Source organism: Triturus cristatus, chromosome 1_2 (genome assembly GCF_964204655.1).
Source record: "Triturus cristatus chromosome 1_2, aTriCri1.1, whole genome shotgun sequence".
Classification (NCBI taxonomy): Eukaryota; Metazoa; Chordata; class Amphibia; order Caudata; family Salamandridae; genus Triturus; species Triturus cristatus.
In genome coordinates, this window is record NC_140580.1 from 186,343,231 (window position 1) to 186,361,193 (window position 17,963).

Here is a 17,963-nt window from a genome sequence, read left to right on the forward strand (position 1 = left end):
GTATGCCCTTCTAAACCTACGCGCTATGGGTCTCGGCCAAGCTTGCCCATGGCCAAGAATGTCCCTGTCTATAGATGTGTTCTGCTGACAGTCTGTGAATTGTTCCATTGTTGAAATGCTTCATTATGCACACCGATTAAATTATGAAGCCACAAGACCCCTTCAGAAGCAAGAACAGATGGAGGAGCAGGCTATAAACTTACAGGGGTCCTATTATAAATTGTGACCTGTGGGCACAACGGGCATGTGCACCCACTTTGTGTGCCACTGGGGCATAATGGTATTGCAGAAGGGCCACAGATGCCTGTGCTTCCTCTTCTGTGATACTGATAGTGCTAGCGCACATGTTGTGCTAGTCCTATCATAAGAGGATGGTCCCTCATTTGCATGGGGGCGTGTCCCCATGCAATGAGGGAATCAGTTTGCCTCTGCACCCATGCCATATTATGGATGTCGGCGCAGAAACAAACATGCCTTTAGGAGGCGCACTGAAGGTGAGTCAATAAAAGGTGGTGCACCTTCTAAAGGTAGCTTTCTAGGGAGAGAAATTGGGTACCATGGACCCTGCCAGCCATCCCCTTGAAGGAGGGTGCAGTCACCCTCTGCACCCGCCTGCTATGGAATTTCTCTCCCCACTTGAAAGTGCAGGTGGCTTGCTGCCTGCACTGTTAGACACAGAGCAGATTTTAAACAGCTGCTCTACAATTCCCTTGAATGAGTGTCCCGAGGGCCGCCTGAGTTTGTGGCTGCCCTGGGATCAGCACCTTCTTTCTAATAAGGTGCACTGTCCCTGTGTGCACCTGGTGCACACCATTTGAAAGGTGTATCATGGCGAAAACAGGAAAAGTGTGCCGTATTTAGAATAAGGACCCAGGTCCCACATAATTCCAACCGGACTATCTGAAAAGTTTTCTACAATAGTGTTACCTTCTCCAAAGGGAACATCTGTTCTTTAGATTCCTGGCCCTGAGATATCTTCCACATTCTCTTTTCAAACAGTTGAAATGTCAATCTCTCTTGAGCAATATATAGTGTTTTGGGGGCTGATTACCAGAAAACATCATTTGGGTATCTTCTGTGTTCATATCATGGCTTACAAAGGTTTGTCTTCTGAAGATACAGCTTCTCCTGGGCATCAGCTGGTGCCCTCTCTTGGTTTCCTTCAGGTACTTCCCTGATCCATCCCTTGGATTTGCACAAGATTCTTCAGCAGTGTCATAAGAGACTTTGCTTATATTTCTTTGAGGAGTATGTCAGGCTGAGTAGCTACAGGCCTGAACAATTCGGATACTGACACACAGTTAGTTACCCATGTGGTTTTAACATGTCATTTGTGATGGTTAATTCCACTTTCTTGCACCAGGTTCATGAGACAGCAGCACATTCCAGCACTGATGCGTAATATCTTTCATGCCAAGTGCCAAAATGTACAATGCAAATGACAGAATTATGAATTAAATAGACAGCTCCTGGGTGCAGATGAGCAGCTCCACTTCTACACAGGATCCCACTTGATTGTTGGTTATTCATTTTCATGGAGCTTGGCTGTGGTTGCAACTTCTAACTCTCTAAAGAAACTTTTAGGATGCTAATTCTTTTTAGTAATTTGGCTCTCATGAAGATGTTCAGATGATGGCCATTAAGACATCTCTGGCCTGGATGCAAGACTTGACATCTTGCATCAGCACCAGTTGTAACAGTGCTGTATTGTGCATCATAAAATCTCCCTAGCATTAGACGGCTCCCTATTAGAATGCAGCTTAAGGATGCTCAGAGCCGCTGTTTTCCACACTGAGGAGAAATGACTGTATAGTTGAGGCCGTGCTCCACTAATGATCCCGTCACCACCTTTATCCATCACTAAATATCCATATATCTTGCCCTAAAAGCATTTTATGTTCAGAGTTTTCGGTGAAGCGGAGGATGTATGAAAAACTCCTTGTTTGATCTGTTCCTCAGAGCAGTTTACAGAACATGATGGTCACAGAATCTTAATCATTATGTGCCACGTGCGCGAGTCCCTGCAGGTTTTAAAGGAAATTTTAGCTCCATAGTCTAGCAGCTTCTGTCAAATCATGAACAAGTGAAAATAAGTCCCCCCAGGCGGCATTGTTTAGCATTTACGAGATTTATGATCAAGCACACACACAAGTGCTGAGGTATAAGGAATATAAATCCCCCAAAGACAGATCCCCCCCAATAATTGAATTACTGAGCCATTATCATGCGCCGAAAGGAGCGACTTTATGACTTCCCCTGACAAGATAAGGCTTGTTAGAATATTTATGATAATAGGCAGCGTCTTGCATCTCCAAGAAACAGGCTATTCCCTCCACCCTGGCACAGCTAATTAGCCTCCCCAGGTAATGATGTGGATTGGTGATCAACCAACCCGGATGGAATCTAACAAATGTTGCCACGTGCCCCTTGTCAGCAATCAAAGGAGTTTGAAAACGATGGCGTTGCGCAATATTACTAATGCGGCGATACGAATAGCAAGGAAACTGTTATAGCTTTCGAAATAACAGGATTACCACAACGGAATTACTATACGTGCTTTTTCAAAAATGAGTCCAGTTATGCACTGTGTCATGCAGGACTGTTTCACTACCAGTGGAGAAAACTACATGCACAAGCCGAGGGGGAAATGTGAAACCTTTGAAACGCCTCAAAATGCTTACTTTTCAAGAAAGTATGACCTGTAATTCTGCCCATAATCTGACCAACACTTTGTAACATTTATGATTGAAGATTATTCTGCTGCAACAAAAACACATATGACACTTTATCGATTCAAAATGTTAAAACAGTAAGACATCGTTGCTGTGTAATTGGTCTTCACATCATTTTATAGTGTTGGTTCCTTTTGTATTGATTGTTAGTAGCTATTGGTTACGTTGTTGTGAATGATCCCGCTGTAGTTGAACACAATTACAGATAGCTGTTTTGCTTTCAGAGCATCGAGTGCTGCTAATAACCTTAACAATTATTTCTCTTATGACCCCAAGGATTGTAGCAGCTATAGATGGATAGATGCGGCTCTTCAAATAAAGCTCTTGGAGCTTCATGTTCTAACCCCGAGGAACCAAATGTAGAGATCCTCATACCTTACAAAAAATTACAAAAACTGAAAAGAAATGATGGTGATGCATAAGAACCGAAATATTAAAAAAGCTTGTCATCAACTGGAAAAATGTGATTCTAATATTAAACACCAAAGTCAAGATTGCAAAATGACTTGGGGGCATATTATCAACGGCAAGCGATAATTATCGTTGGCCGTGCATAGCGATAGAAATATTATCGCCGGCTATCGCTGAATATTATCGCCATGATAACGCTATATTTACAACGCATAGCGCTATGGCGATAATATTTCAGCAATAGCGGTGTTTTCAATGGAACATCGCTGGTTTTCCAGCGATGTTCCATTGAAAACAGCGATAACATTGCTGATAAGACCCTGTGGTCCTATCAGCATAATCCATCTCCCATTAAAAGTATGCCTTAGTCAGGAATTTAATAGACGTTAAATTCCTGAGTTAAGGCTGAGGTAGCGCGATTTTTTTTATCGCTGCACCTCCTTGTTAATATCGCGAAGCTGCCTTCACGATATTAACATGTGTTGTTTTCACAGCCACGCCTTCTTTGCATTTCATTAGCGAGGCGAGGCTGTGAAAAAACAGGCTCTACATCAAGGAAACACGCGCTAACGTGTCCTTGATGATATTGCGATATAATTATTGCCGCTTTTCGCCCAAAAATGGACGCAAAAGCGGTGATAATTATATCGCCAGCCCTAGCTAATATGCCCCTTGGGCTGCTAAACAGGCTCTTTCTTCCCTTGCACACCTGCATTAATGAAAAATCATGGTGTCTGTACCTTAATAATCTCTTGAATTTTAGTAACAGCATGTGGGGTCTTCTATTTTTGTTTATCATCGCTGTGCTGTTTTTCTAATAACTTCTGCTATGATAGCCCATGTCAAGGAGCCTATTTAATGTTTGGGGTATACAGTGCCTAAAATTGATGATGTCCCATCTGCCATGTATAGAGTGTATTGTCATGTATATACTCTAAATAGGGCAGACAGGACATCTGACAATTTTTGGCAGAGGGCCTTCATCTTCCAAATTCTAAATTAACTCTAAATAAGCCCTTATGTCTTCTTGGGCTACAAACTCAGATGCCTGGGTGCAGTGAGGGTCTTCGTGGGCTCTCGTGTGCCCCCGTATGATTGTGTATCGGCAACTTTGTGGCCGCCTACTCCCACAGCATCCTAGCACAATGGAACTGGTTGCCTCCTGGGTGCGACAGATTGCCTGCTTCAGGGAGTGGGAGGAGGGGGCTGTTACTGCCCTGGCCCTACATCATCTGCAGCAAAGACATAGGATGGTATGGTGATGAGTGGAAGATCCCCCATACCTCCACCCTGAGTCATCGGCTGTTGTGCTGGCCGAGATGGGGAGCGATCTGCAAGGTGAGGCAGTGACAATCTCAGGCCTCTGGGAGTGAGGTGAAGCCTGGAAGAGAGCAGGGCCTGGTGTGAACTCTGGATGCACCCAGGTCTGAAAGATGCCGGCACAGTGTATGTCCAGTGGTGAGGAGGAATGTTTGGCAGGGACTCACCTATTAGGAGTGAGGCAAATGGTTCTCAGCACTTGGGAAGCTGACAATCTTTAGCAGGCCCATCATTGCTTTTCTTCTTTTTAGAACTGAGGGTCTACAGAGAAGTGTGGGGTCAGTTTAAACAAACGTGCCTCTCGGCTTTGGGACACCTCGCTGACTTCTCATCTGTTTGCTAAGCTATGACTGTTAACATGGATGTGAAGTAAATTGACACTGGTGGACAGATTATAATGCTCAGAGGATATCTGCCAGCCTGATGTGAGAGAGTAAGGTACTTCATCCAACTGTCTATAAACTTCAGGTTGATAAGAAATATCAGGTACATGGCCATTCAACACACACTAGCTAAGGTCTGAGGTTTACCACCCCTTGTCTGCAGAAGGCATTTTAGGATTGCTGAATTGGAAAGGACTGAGCACTGGTGTGCCTACAAACCTGTTGTAGTTAATCAACCTCTATAGTCAGGAACTGTTTGTTCCCACAGGCAGGGTTGTTTCAGGTGTTCTTAATAAATGTCCTGTTTCTCTCCTAACACGGTTTTCTGCCATTAGTCTTCTGACCATGGGTTTTGGATGCAGAATGCTGGTCTCAGACGGAATACAATTACTGTGGGTGTCCTTCTACAGAATGTAACCACAATCCTTGCCAGGGTGAAGTCATAAGGAACCCCCTAATTAACCTGTGCTAAACCCTTTGGTAGCTTGGCACAGAACAGTCAGGCTTAACTTAGAGGCAATGTGTAAAGTTTGATGAGGCACTTCAAACGGTAATAAGGCAAATGCACAACACAAGAAAAATCTTTCACCAATTTAGAAAAATAGAGTAAATTCATTAATAAATGAATTAAGGCCAAAACCACAAGCATCCAATCAGTAGAACTAGAGATATTCAAGTTTAAAGATATCAGTGAAAATAGCACCAAAAAGCACAAAGCGGCAACTGTGGTAATCTAGTAACACTGGACCGGGAAAAAGTCATATGTTCAGGCTGATGATAACGGAGTGCGTGCCGGCCACACTGACCCACCTATGTCTGCTGCACACATTACCTTAATCCTGGTTGTGAAGAGATGTGGAGTCCCATTTTGAGGATGCAGAGGCAATGTGAGGTCTGTGCGAAGAGATGCGTTGCACAGCAGCAGTTCCGGGAGCTGTAAAATGCGATGCCCCTGCATGAAGATGCATCGCACTGTGGCAGTTCTGATTGGCTACATTGGTTGAGGCGATGCCCTTGTCCTGAAATGAGTCACACAGGGGCGGTTACAGAGGGTTGCAATGGGCGATGCAAAGTCCTTACATCTGGGAAGTCAGCGCAGCACAGGCAATGCATCAATTCCAAGGGCAACCCATCAAATTGCAAAGGTGATGCACTGGTTTTGCAGGAGATGTGCCACGTCGCAGAAGGAGATTTGTTGGTTCTGCTGAATCCACAGATGGTTTAGCAGAGCACCTTCAGGTCCACTTCCAAGGGTCCAGGACTGGGGTAGCACCTCCTTGGAAGGCAGGACTCACTCATGGCAAAGTACAGGTGCTGGGTTCAAAGTTTTTGGAAGCCTGTTTTTTCTTTGAGGCTTCTTATCTGGAGGCCAGCCACCTAATCTTTGGAGTCATGCAGGGTCCTGGGTTTAGAGTTGCATGAGGGATGGGTCAGCACAATGGGGCAGCAGTCCTTCTGGGCAGCAGTCCAGCAGAGTGTCAGTCCTTTCAGCAGCACAGCATTTTTCCTTCCACATGTCCAGAAGTGCGGTGAAGAGTTAGGTCTAAGAGTCCAATATTTATACCTGGTGCACACTTTGAAATTGAGGAAGCTTTTAGGGATTTCAATTCCCCTGAGATGTTAAGCTTCCCCTTTCTCCTTGTCCTGGTCTCAGCTTGTTTGGGGCCACAAAAGGCCTGTGTCAAACCCTTTGTAAGGTTGCTCAGGCAGAGCCTTTGTGATGAGCACATGTGGTAGGTGACAGCTCCTCCCCCTTATCAACTCAGAGGGATGCATCCTGCTAACACCTAGCTTCCCTGTCTCTCACTGTTTGGGAGCAAAACACAAAGATCATCTGTCAGCTGCACACAGTCAGGTGACCCAGGAACAGGCTACAGGCATCAAATGGTTATGACAAGAAAAGGCCAACTTTCTTTAAGTTCAAAATAAGTTTATTTAAGAAGAATAATTGATCAAAAGTAGTTCGTACATACAATCAATGGATGAAAATAAAAGATAGTAATAATGTAAAATTATAGTAATTATAAAAAGAGAGGTCCATTAAGAGATAAACACAACTACAGGCAAGAAAGGACTGGTTCATGTTGAAGAATATATAGAACAAAAAGAAACTGTAATGTCAATTCAATATATAATCATGTAAATAATAATAAAAAGACATATAATATTTGATAATACATAATAAAGGAAGTCATGGAGGCTTAGTAACTTCTTGTATTGAGGGGTGAGGTATAAAGGATCTTTTTGCACTACTATCTAAAAATTGTGTAATAGGGGACCATAGGTGTAATCGCTTCGTGGCAAGTGAAATTGGATGAACAAGAGCTGTGTCTAATCTGTGATTATGGCAAATAGCATACTACCAAGCGAGGTAAGACAGCTTGGAGGTATCCCTCCAATTCTTAGTTGTCTGTTGAAAGGCAACTGCTAATAATAAATCAAGGATTCCACATTGTGAAGGGGTCTTTTGCCAGTCTGGGGATACACTACCTAAAAATGTATTAGTAAAGGACAAGGGTACCATGGTATAAAAAATTATATTAATTTGAGACCAAGCCTGTTCCCAAATATGAAAACAAATGGGCATGTAAAGAGCATGTGTTTGAAGTCAGCATTGTAATAAGAGCAAGTCCAGCATGTATTAAGAGTACCAAAGTGTATCTTATGTAAGTGTGCAGGTGTAAAAAGCAGTCTGTTATAAATAAAAAAGATTGTTTTGGTAGTGTTTGCCGCACTAGAGGCTTTCCTTAGTTTTAGCCATATTTTATTCCATAAAGAAATGGGCCAGTCAACTTCCAAATCAATCTCTCAAGAGAGTTCAATTTTAGATTTGTCTCTAATTGTCAGAGGTTGTATTAAACGAGAGTAGATAGTAGAGGCTTTAGGATGTACGCGCATAAGACTACTCCAACCATCACTAGGCAGAAAGGATGATGAGGAGGGAGGGTGCGAGAACTTAACATATGAGGCAGAAATTGCACTTTGCAAAGCTGAAAATTTGTGCTTGAAAGAAGTCGGTAGATGATATAGGGTATGTGCTTGCGAGAATTGAAGAAGTGAGTTTTGATCAAACATTTGATATATCCAAATTAGACCTTTGTTTCTCCAAACCTTCCAATAAATAGGTTTATTTTTAATTAGTATAAGTTTGTTGTGCCAAATGTTGGAGTGGAGAAAAGTTTCAAGATTATGTGGGACCATAGAAAGAGTGGTTTGTAATAATTTACACAAATGCTTAATTACTGGTGTGTAATTTGTATGCGGTTTGCGAGTAAAAGAAAGGTATTCTTGGAATGAAAAAGGTGTTAAAAATTAAGTTTCTAGTTCAACCCATAGGGGCTTGTTGGATAAATTGGGAGAAGTCCAGTGTGAAAGCTGTTTTAGTTGAAAAGCTTTATGATAACTAGGGAAGTGGGGGAAGTTGACCCCTCCTTTTGATTTTAAACGTGTTAATTTGTGTAGTGCCATTCTTGGTTTTTTGTTATTCCATAAAAATGCTATCAATATGGAATTAATCTTGTGAAAGTATTTAGCTGGTAAAGATAATGGTATGTTGAACATATTATAAAGAATTATGGGGGTAAGCATCATTTTGATGGTATCTAAGCGACCCCACCAAGAGAGATGAAGTGGATGCCATTTCGCAGTGAGCCATTGCAATTTATTAATGCATTTATCTAAGTTGAAGGAAATGGATGTGGCTATGGATGGGGAGAACCAAAGTCCTAGATATTTTATATGTTTAGAGTTCCAAGTAAACTTGGAGATCTGAAAATCTTCTTTAAATGTATATTTGGTTAAAGGCAGAATCTCGCATTTGTCCGTGTTTAATTTATAGCCTGATACTAGACTGTAACCTTCAACCTCCTGTAGGAACACAGGGAGTGAGGATTGTGGTTGAGATAGGAAAACCAATATATCGTCTGCATAAGCAGCAAGTTTAATATGTTGAGAATCAGACTTAAAACCCGTAATGGAATGATTTTGTCGAATTGGAGAAAGAAAAGGTTATAATGCTAAATTAAAAAGAAAAGGTAATAAAGAACAACCTTGTCGAACCCCCCTAAGCAGGGTCAAGTAAGAGGATACAAGTCCATTAGCAGAAATTGCCGCCTTGGGTTCCAAGTAGAGCAAAGCGATCAAGGAAATAATTTTTGGGCCAAAGCCAAACCATTTAAGGGCATGAAAAATAAAAGGCCATGAGACTCTATCGAAGGCTTTCTCAGCATCAAGAGCAATTACAGCCAATGAGTCTGAATGATGAGACATCTTAGATAAAATATTGAAGAACAATCTAGTATTATCTGTAATATTGCGATTTTTGACTAAGCCTGATTGCTCCTTGCCAAGTAATATGGGAAGATGTGGTTCTAAGCGTATAGCCAAAGCTTTTGAGAAAATGTTATAATCCACATTGACTAACGAAATGGGTCTATAATTTTTGCAATATCTAGAGTCTTTACTTTCTTTTGGTATCAAACAAATCAATGCTTCTAAAAATGAACCTGATGAATTACATGAAGAAACAAAGGAAGAGATAAGTAGATGAAGTTTCCGTATCAGGAGCTGGGCAAAGTGTGAGAAAAATTCAACTGTGAATCCATTAGGATCGGAAGCCTTATCTTTTTTTAGAATCTTGAGTGCAGCTAATAGTTTGTCTTGCGTAATGTCAGATTCCAAAATATCAAGGTTGGAAGAAGGGAGTTCACATTTCTAGATATTAGACAAATAATGAGAGATAGTGTTGTCTGGGGGAGTAATTTCTGGTGTGTAAAGAGATTCATAAAAGTGTACAAATTCTTGAAGGATTTCGGGGTCTTTATATTTTGGTGTGTGAGTATCATCTATAATAGAGTCAATATGAAGCCTATTTTGTTTGATCTTAAGATAGTTGGCCAGCAATTTGCCTGTTTTATTTTTACCTCCGTAAAACTGTGCGCTGGTTTTTAATAAAAATAAGGAGGCACTCTCAGTGGAGGACCTATTAAAGGCTAACTTTGCATTTATGAGATTGTGTAGGCTGTCTTTTGTTTTGGAAGTGTAGAAGGCATGTTCTAAAGTTTTAATTTTAGTAAGAAGTGTATTGTGAATTGTTTTGAAAGATTTACGTTTATTGAATGAGTATCTAATGACAAAATCTCGGGCGGTAGCTTTGAAAGCGTCACAAATTGAACAAAAGGAGAGAGCATCAGTTTGATTGATTCGAAAGTATTAGTGTATGAAGGTAGTAAAAGAAGTAGTGAAATTGGAGTCGAGAAGAAGGGAATTATTAAAACGCCATCTCTTATGGGAATGGGAATGTTGAAGAATATCCAATTTAATCATAACAGGAGCATGATCAGAGATGAAAATGGGACCTATATCAGCTGAAAGCAGAGATTGAGAGATGTTAAGTGTGATGAAAATGTGTTCAATTCTAGATTGTGTTTGGTGAGTTGGAGAATAAAAGGAATATTCTCCCAAGTCTGGGTTGCAGAGTCTCCAAGCGTCTAATACATTTCTGTGCTCAATTGTATTTTAAAAAGCTTTATGTGGTTTATTTGGGACGAAGGATACCTTGGAAATTCTATCAAGAAAAGGATCAAGTACTTGGTTACAGTCATCTGCAAAAATGAAGTTTTCTGCTGGATTTTGTAAGAGTATCTTGGATATGTGGGTCTAAAATGAGACGTCACCAGTGGTAGGGGCATATATATTAAAAAGGGATATGGGAATTTTTCCTAGTAAAAAGATTGGTGAGTTGCCATCTGTCAGAGCCCCCCAAGTCGTACCTTCCGCTTGAGGGGTGATCCTGCAGAGGCGACAGGAACCAGCACCCCCATTTCCCACCTCCCCCTAGCAGGGGGCGAGTACTGACTAGGACAAGGGGGTACCAGGGGTAGCAGTCAGATAGGAGCGAGTCAGAAGGCACCTTTGACACCGAGCTGTGGGGGGGAAAGAAGGGGACATGATTACTGTACTGTAATCTCACCAGTCTACCACTCTGTGTCGTACCAGCCCATTGACCGCAGGATTATTTTGTGCGATGTCGCGTGGCCACCTCCAATGGAAGTCTCCAGTTCCCAATCCCAGAACTGCTAGTGGGTCCCCGGACTGATGAACTTGAAGCACAGCAGTCAGAGTGAACCAAAATCAAGTAAGACAAAAACCAGCGCTCCTGCGCAAATAATATGCAGGCCCCCCTATGCAGGCATCCTACACACTCCTGTGTGTTGTTGCTAGGAGATGGAAAGGAACTCCCCCAAAGACCCACAAGCTTCCTAACGCCTGCACGGGTTCAAATCCGGCCAGTTAGGGATGCAAATCAAAATCATCAAACCAGCGCTCCTGCGCAAATAATAAAGAAGAGAAACTGTGAGGTACTCAACCCACCGCCACACGCCGGTGTGCGGTGGCCGGAGACATGTACAAGGAGTTGCGAGCGCACCACTGGTGCGAAGCGCCAGGGACAGTCGTCCCAATGGCCTCTGTGCGCTTCTGCGGGAAACAGTACCTGTGCGAGCAGGAGTTCGAGGCAGCGCCTCCTCGTTCGTGGCTTGTCGGAGTGGTCTAGAGCGGCGTCTCTCCTTCTGCGGCGTTGGCGAGAATCCAAAGCGCTGGTCAGCCGGATTTCTGCTAACCCGTTTCTCCTCGGTTAGCGGTACGGATCGCGGAATCATGACAGTACCCACCACCAAACAGGACCCCCATCCGGCAGCCGCCACGTCACACCGGGGTGGCGGGCCGAGGACAGCCAGGATGACCCAGGTGGAAGGCCCGACCCAGCCGGGAAGCATGGCGGACATGTGACAACAGCTCCCACGACCTCTCCTCCGGACCATAACCTCTCCAGTCCACCAGGTAGAAGAGCCGGCCCCGGGATCTCCGGGAGCCCAGGATGGCCCGGACCTCGTACTCGAGGTGGTCCCCACGAAGAACAGGAAGAGGAGGCGCGCAGGCCACACAATCAGGGTGAGTAGCACGTAGGAGGGAAACGTGAAAAACAGGGTGGCATTTCAAGTGTGGGGGCAGAGACAGCTTCATGGCAACACGGTTAATCACCTTAGCTATGACGTAGGGACCTACCTACCGGGGCAACAGTTTTTTGGAGCCGTGAGCGTTGATGTGCTGTATCAATACCCACACCCTGTCACCTACCCTGTACTGCGGCTCAGCCTGTCTGTGCCTGTCCGTGAACAGCTTGTATGATTCCTTGGCTTTGGCCAACTCAAACCGGGCCTGCTGCCATAGATTGCGAAGGAGCCCATGGTACGCCTGTACAGTGGGTAGAGGACTGGTCAAAGGTTCCTCCCAAGGGACCGTCCGAGGATGACGTCCCTGGAGACAAAAGAACGGGGACATGCCGATTGCGGTATGTTTGCTGTTATTATAGGCGTACTCCACCAGCCAAAGGACTTCTGACCAATCGTTCTCCACGGACAGGAGTAAACATCGGAGGTACTGCTCCATGGTCTGGTTTGCCCTCTCCGCCTGTCCATCGGTTTGAGGGTGATACGCCGTGGATAAGCGCACGTCCATGCGCAGAATGCGACAAACTTCATTCCAAAACTTGGACACAAGCTGGGAGCCCCTGTCCGTGATCACAATCGACGGGATACCATGTAATCGTACCACGTTGCGCATGACGATACCAGCCAAGACAGCTGCTGAGGGCAGTTTCTCCAACGGAACGAAATGGGCCATCTTGGAGAGATGATCCACTATGGTGAGGATGGTGGTGTATCCTGTCCTTGTTCTGGGTAGTTCCACCACAAAGTCCATTGAGATGGTATGCCAGGGGTACGGAGGCACAGGAATAGGATGCAACAATCCTACCGAGGGTTGAGACGAACCTTTCCCCTGAGCGCAGACGGTAACACCGTGCAATATAGGCGTGTACGTCAGCGTCCATGGTAGGCCACCAGAAATGCCTCAACAGTAGGTCCATTGTCTTCTGACGGCCAGGGTGACTGGCTAGTGGGTGATCATGGCACATGTACAGGGCTCGTTGTTGGTGGTTAGGTAGAGGCAGAAAGTACAGGTCTCCCTGGTATATGAACCCATCCCTAGTGGTGAGACCCTTGTGCTCCCCTATCCACGACGAGGCGTCTCTCTGTTGCAAGTCGTCGTGCAGCTGAGTCAAAAAGCCAGAAGACAGAACGAGCCCCAGGAAACAACGATTCGGAATGATCGGAGCAGGAACGACTTTGGGTGTGTTATCTTCGGTCTCTGCGAGACGTGACAGGGCATCGGCCTTGGCATTGTCCTTGCCGGGTCGGTACGTGATGTGAAACTCATATTCATTAAAGAATAAGGTCCAACGCAGCTGCCGAGCGGTCAGGGCCCGTGCTGAACGGAGGAACTGGAGGTTCCTATGGTCTGTATATATAGTTATTGGGTGTTTCGCATCCTTGAGGTGGTGGCGCCATTCCTCGAAGACGGCCTTTATGGCTAGCTACTCACGGTCAGAGATCATGTAGTTCCGCTCTGCTGGCTGTAGTTTCCTGGAGTAGAACGCCACGGGGTGCATCACGCCCGTGTTAGCATCTCTTTGGGATAACACCCCACCCAGGGCGTCTTGGGAGGCATCGGCTTCCACTATGAAAGGCCTTTCTGGGTTTGGATGTAGCAAGACAGGGGCCGTAGTGAACCGTGTCTTCAAGGCTCGGAAGGCTCGTTTGGCGTCGTGGTCCCATGCAAAGCGGACCCCTTTGCGCAGAAGGCGGGTGATGGGGTGGCGATCCTAGAAAATCCATCAATAAAACGACGGTAATATTTCGCAAACCCCAGGAACCGTTGTACTTGTTTCACCGACGTAGGGGATGGCCATTGCAGTATGGCTGCGGTTTTCTTAGTATCCATGGTAACCCCCTCAGGAGTGATGACGTGTCCCAGGAATTCAACGGCGGCGGTGTGAAAGACACTCTTTTCCAACTTGACGTACAACCCATGGTGTAGCAATCATTGTAAGACGGTACGCACGTGTTGGATGTGTTCTTCATGGTTGTTGGAGAAGATCAAAATGTCGTCGATGTAGACGACGCAAAACAGGTCGATGAATTCCCTCAGTACTTCGTCGATAAAATACTGGAAGGCCGCCGGGGCGTTGCAGAGTCCGAAAGGCATGACTTGGTACTCGTAGAGACCGTACTGGGTCCGGAACGCGGTCTTCCACTCATCCCCCTTTCGGACTCGGACGAGATGGTAGGCCCCCCGGAGGTCCAGCTTGGTGTATATGCTGGCGTCTTTCACCTGATCCAGCAGGTTCGGGATCAGAGGCAACGGGTACCTGTTTTTTACCGTGATGGCGTTCATCGCCCTGAAGTCGATGCACGTTCTTAAGTCTCCTTCCTTCTTTGCCACGAAAAAGAGAGGAGACGACACCGGCGATCTAGAGTGGCGGATGAACCCATTGCGTAAGTACTCGTCCAGATACATACGGAGATGCTCGTTTTCCTTTTCAGTGAGCGAGTAGATGCGACTACAGGGCAGTTTTGAGCCTGGTCTATTCTGCAATCGAAGCTGCGATGCGGAGGTAAGGTGGTTGCCCCCTTTTTATCAAACACCGCAGTCAGGTCCAGGTAAGCCTCAGGTATCTTCCCGTGTACGGTCAAGATGGTTTTGGTAAGGGGCACCACATGGGCTTGTATTCCTGATGATCCGGGGGTATATGGCCGGGGGTAACAGTGAGACGTGCAATGATCCGAATCCAATCGCACCACCCTGGACACCCAGTCGATCCGTGGATTATGTTCCACCAACCATGGAAGTCCCAATATCAAATGGAATTGCGGTGCGTCGATGGCATCAAAAGTGATGGATTCCTTGTGGTGGTTCCTGAATGACATCTCGAGGTGTTCGGTCTGAAAACGGATGAGACCTGAAGTAAGATCCATCCCATCCACGGCTTTCACTGCCTCTGGTGTTTTCTTTGGTACAACGGCCATACCTAGGCTCACCATGTACTGGTTGTCTCTAAAATTGCCTGTGGCTCCAGAATCGATAAGGGCTATTACTTGCCACACCAGGCCCGACCGTGTCTGTAAGGTTACTTCCACTCCAAGATGATGGCAACCGACACCGTTACCTGGGGTTGGTATCCTGATGGATGATGAACCCAGTAGCCGGACCCCACCGTTTACTGGGTTTCCTCGTTTCCCGACCAGTCTCCCTTGGAACCCGGAAGCGCAAAGGGTCTCTTCTCCCTCGGTTTTGACGGCTTCACCGGGCACTCCTTCACAAAATGTCTGCTTTTGCCACAATACAGACACTGGTTCTGTCACCTTCTCTTCTCCCGTTCCTCCTTGGTAAGTGGACCCCGAATTCCTCCGATCTGCATCGGTTCTGGTGAGTCAGGGTTGGATACCGAGTCGTCTGTGTTTTTCTCTTTCTGTGGTAAAACTCGGGGATCCCCGCCTCTGTGTCGGTCAGTCTTCCGTTCCTGCAGCCTGAAGTTTAATTTCACCACTAAATCAATAAAAGGGCCGATGTCTTCTGGCGGATCCGGGATCTGGGACAGGAGGTCTTTCATTTCGTCCCGCAAACCCCTGGAAAACACCGACACCTTCTTGGACTCGGGCCAGTGGGCTTCGATCACCAGCCTACTGAAGGTGGTGATATAATGCAGCAAGTCCGTGGTTCCTTGTTTTAACCCGAGCAGTTCGCTATCCGCGGCCTGTACAAAGGTGTGGCGGGCGAACATCCTTCGCATAGTGTCCTTGAAGGCTGGTAGGCTGTACAACACCGGGTCATCATTTTCCACCAAGGGTATGGACCACAGCGAGGCATCACCCCCCATATAGGAGAGGATAAAGGCTATTTTTGAAGCGTCGTCTGGGAAGGCGGTGGCACGTGCCATAAAGTGCAGATGACACTGGTGAATAAAAACGCTGTACTTCGCGCTATCACCATAAAAGCGCTCAGGAGGAGCCAGCTGTACGGTATGCGGGGCTATCACCTGGATGGAGGTGTCTTGCATGGGAGTAGTGGCAGGACCACCGGGTTGAAACGTGGCGGGTCTCAATAGGCCTTCTCGCAGTACCCTAGCCGTAGGGTACTGTCCCCAAGGTCCTGTTCCGGTATCCGCAACTTGCGTCTGCAACGTAGTGATGTCTTGGCGCAGACTGCGGTTCTCCGCTTGCATGGTGGCCAAGATGGCTGCGATGTCCTGAAGCCTGATCTCGGGGTTGCGCATGTCGCCCGGGCAGGAGAAACTACGTGGGCTTTGGATTCTGTCTGAGCCCCCCAAGTCTTACCTTCCGCTTGATGGGTGATCCTGCAGAGGCGACAGGATCCACCACCCCCGTTTCCCACCTCCCCCTAGCAGGGGGCGAGTACTGACTAGGACAAGGGGGTACCAGGGGTAGTAGTCAGATAGGAGCGAGTCAGAAGGCACCTTTGACACCGAGCTGTGGGGGGGAAAGAAGGGGACACGATTACTGTACTGTAATCCCACCTGTCTACCACTCTGTGTCGTACCAGCCCATTGACCGCGGGATTACCTTGTGCGATGTCGCGTGGCCACCTCCAATGGAAGTCTCCAGTTCCCAGTCCCAGAACTGCTAGTGGGTCCCTGGACTGATGAACTTGAAGCACAGCAGTCAGAGTGAACCAAAATCAAGTAAGACAAAACCAGCGCTCCTGCGCAAATAATAAGTAGGCCCCCCTATGCAGGCATCCCACACACTCCTGTGTGTTGTTGCTAGGAGAGGGAAAGGAACTCCCCCAAAGACCCACAAGCTTCCTAACGCCTGCACGGGTTCAAATCCGGCCAGTTAGGGATGCAAATCAAAATCATCAAACCAGCGCTCCTGCGCAAATAATAAAGAAGAGAAACTGTGAGGTACTCAACCCACCACCACACGCCGGTGTGCGGTGGCCGGAGACATGTACAAGGAGTTGCGAGCGCACCACTGGTGCGAAGCGGCAGGGACAGTTGTCCCAATGGCCTCTGTGCGCTTCTGCGGGAAACAGTACCTGTGCGGGCAGGAGTTCGAGGCAGCGCCTTCTCGTTCGTGGCTTGTCGGAGTGGTCTGGAGCGGCGTCTCTCCTTCTGCGGCGTTGGTGAGAATCCAAAGCGCTGGTCAGCCGGGTTTCCCAGCTGTTAAGCGCGTCCGCCCGGGAGTGGGTCTTTCCGCCTTCCGCTTCCGTCTCTGATGAGCTAGACTGCTAACCCGTTTCTCCTCGGTTAGCGGTACGGCTCGTGGAATCATGACACCATCTCCCTTCATTGTCTGATTCCTGTGAGACGAGTTTACTATTTAGTGCTTTATGACTCAAGGTTATGGCTCCATTTCGTTTACCGTCACCTGGTGAGAAGAAGATTTCACCTACCCAATTCCTTTTAATCTTTAATGACTCATTTTCAGTGAGGTGGGTCTCCTCTAACAGAGCTATGTTGGCATCTATTTTGGATAGGTGGGAAAGAACTAGTGTCTTTTGATAGGGAAATTTAAGCCTCTGACATTCCAGGTGACAATTTTTAAAGACATTTAAAAATCAAAAAGGATGAGAATTCAGGCGAACTCGAAACATGAACAATTTTAAATATTAAACATCTATTAAATACTATAAAAAACAACCAGGGAATATATAAGTAACAAATAAAATGTACAATAGACATAGAAACATTCATTGTATAAACCAATAGGAGAAATGTTGAAGTAACTATTAAACCTGCAATAAAAACAACCAAAAAAAACAATCGAACATCTTTTATGTTAAGTAGGAAGAAATAAAGCAACAAAACTATATGAATTGAGGAGAAAAAGAAGAGAAAGAAGGGAATAGAAAAGTAATAAAAGATGATAAGATATAAACTATAGTGAAAGGAATGAGACAAGAGAAGTGCGAAGAAGAGATAACAAAGAAGGGAAATCAATAGTAAAAGGAAGATTATACCTACATAAAATCAAAAACATGTAAGAAAGGGGGGGGGGAGGGAGGCCACATGGAAGGATGACACGTCCAGACTCCGCAGGGTCGGGTATAGAGACTCCGAGAGAAGACAACTAAATAGTCGGAGACATCAAACAAATGGGAATGCGAACCTGCAGAAGAAAAAATATGTTAATTATCATCAAAAAACATTACGTAACAAGAACAATCACTAAATCCTATAAATAGAAGCAAGGCAAGT

At 45.8% G+C, this 17,963-nt stretch overlaps 1 protein-coding gene across 2 annotated transcripts in view; it reads left to right on the plus strand.

Annotated features, from left to right (window-relative positions):
* LOC146867033 (VPS10 domain-containing receptor SorCS1-like) overlaps positions 1-17,963 on the plus strand; it is a 3,068,338-nt gene that overhangs the window by 1,840,804 nt on the left and 1,209,571 nt on the right. The gene's annotated exons all lie outside the window — the stretch shown is intronic.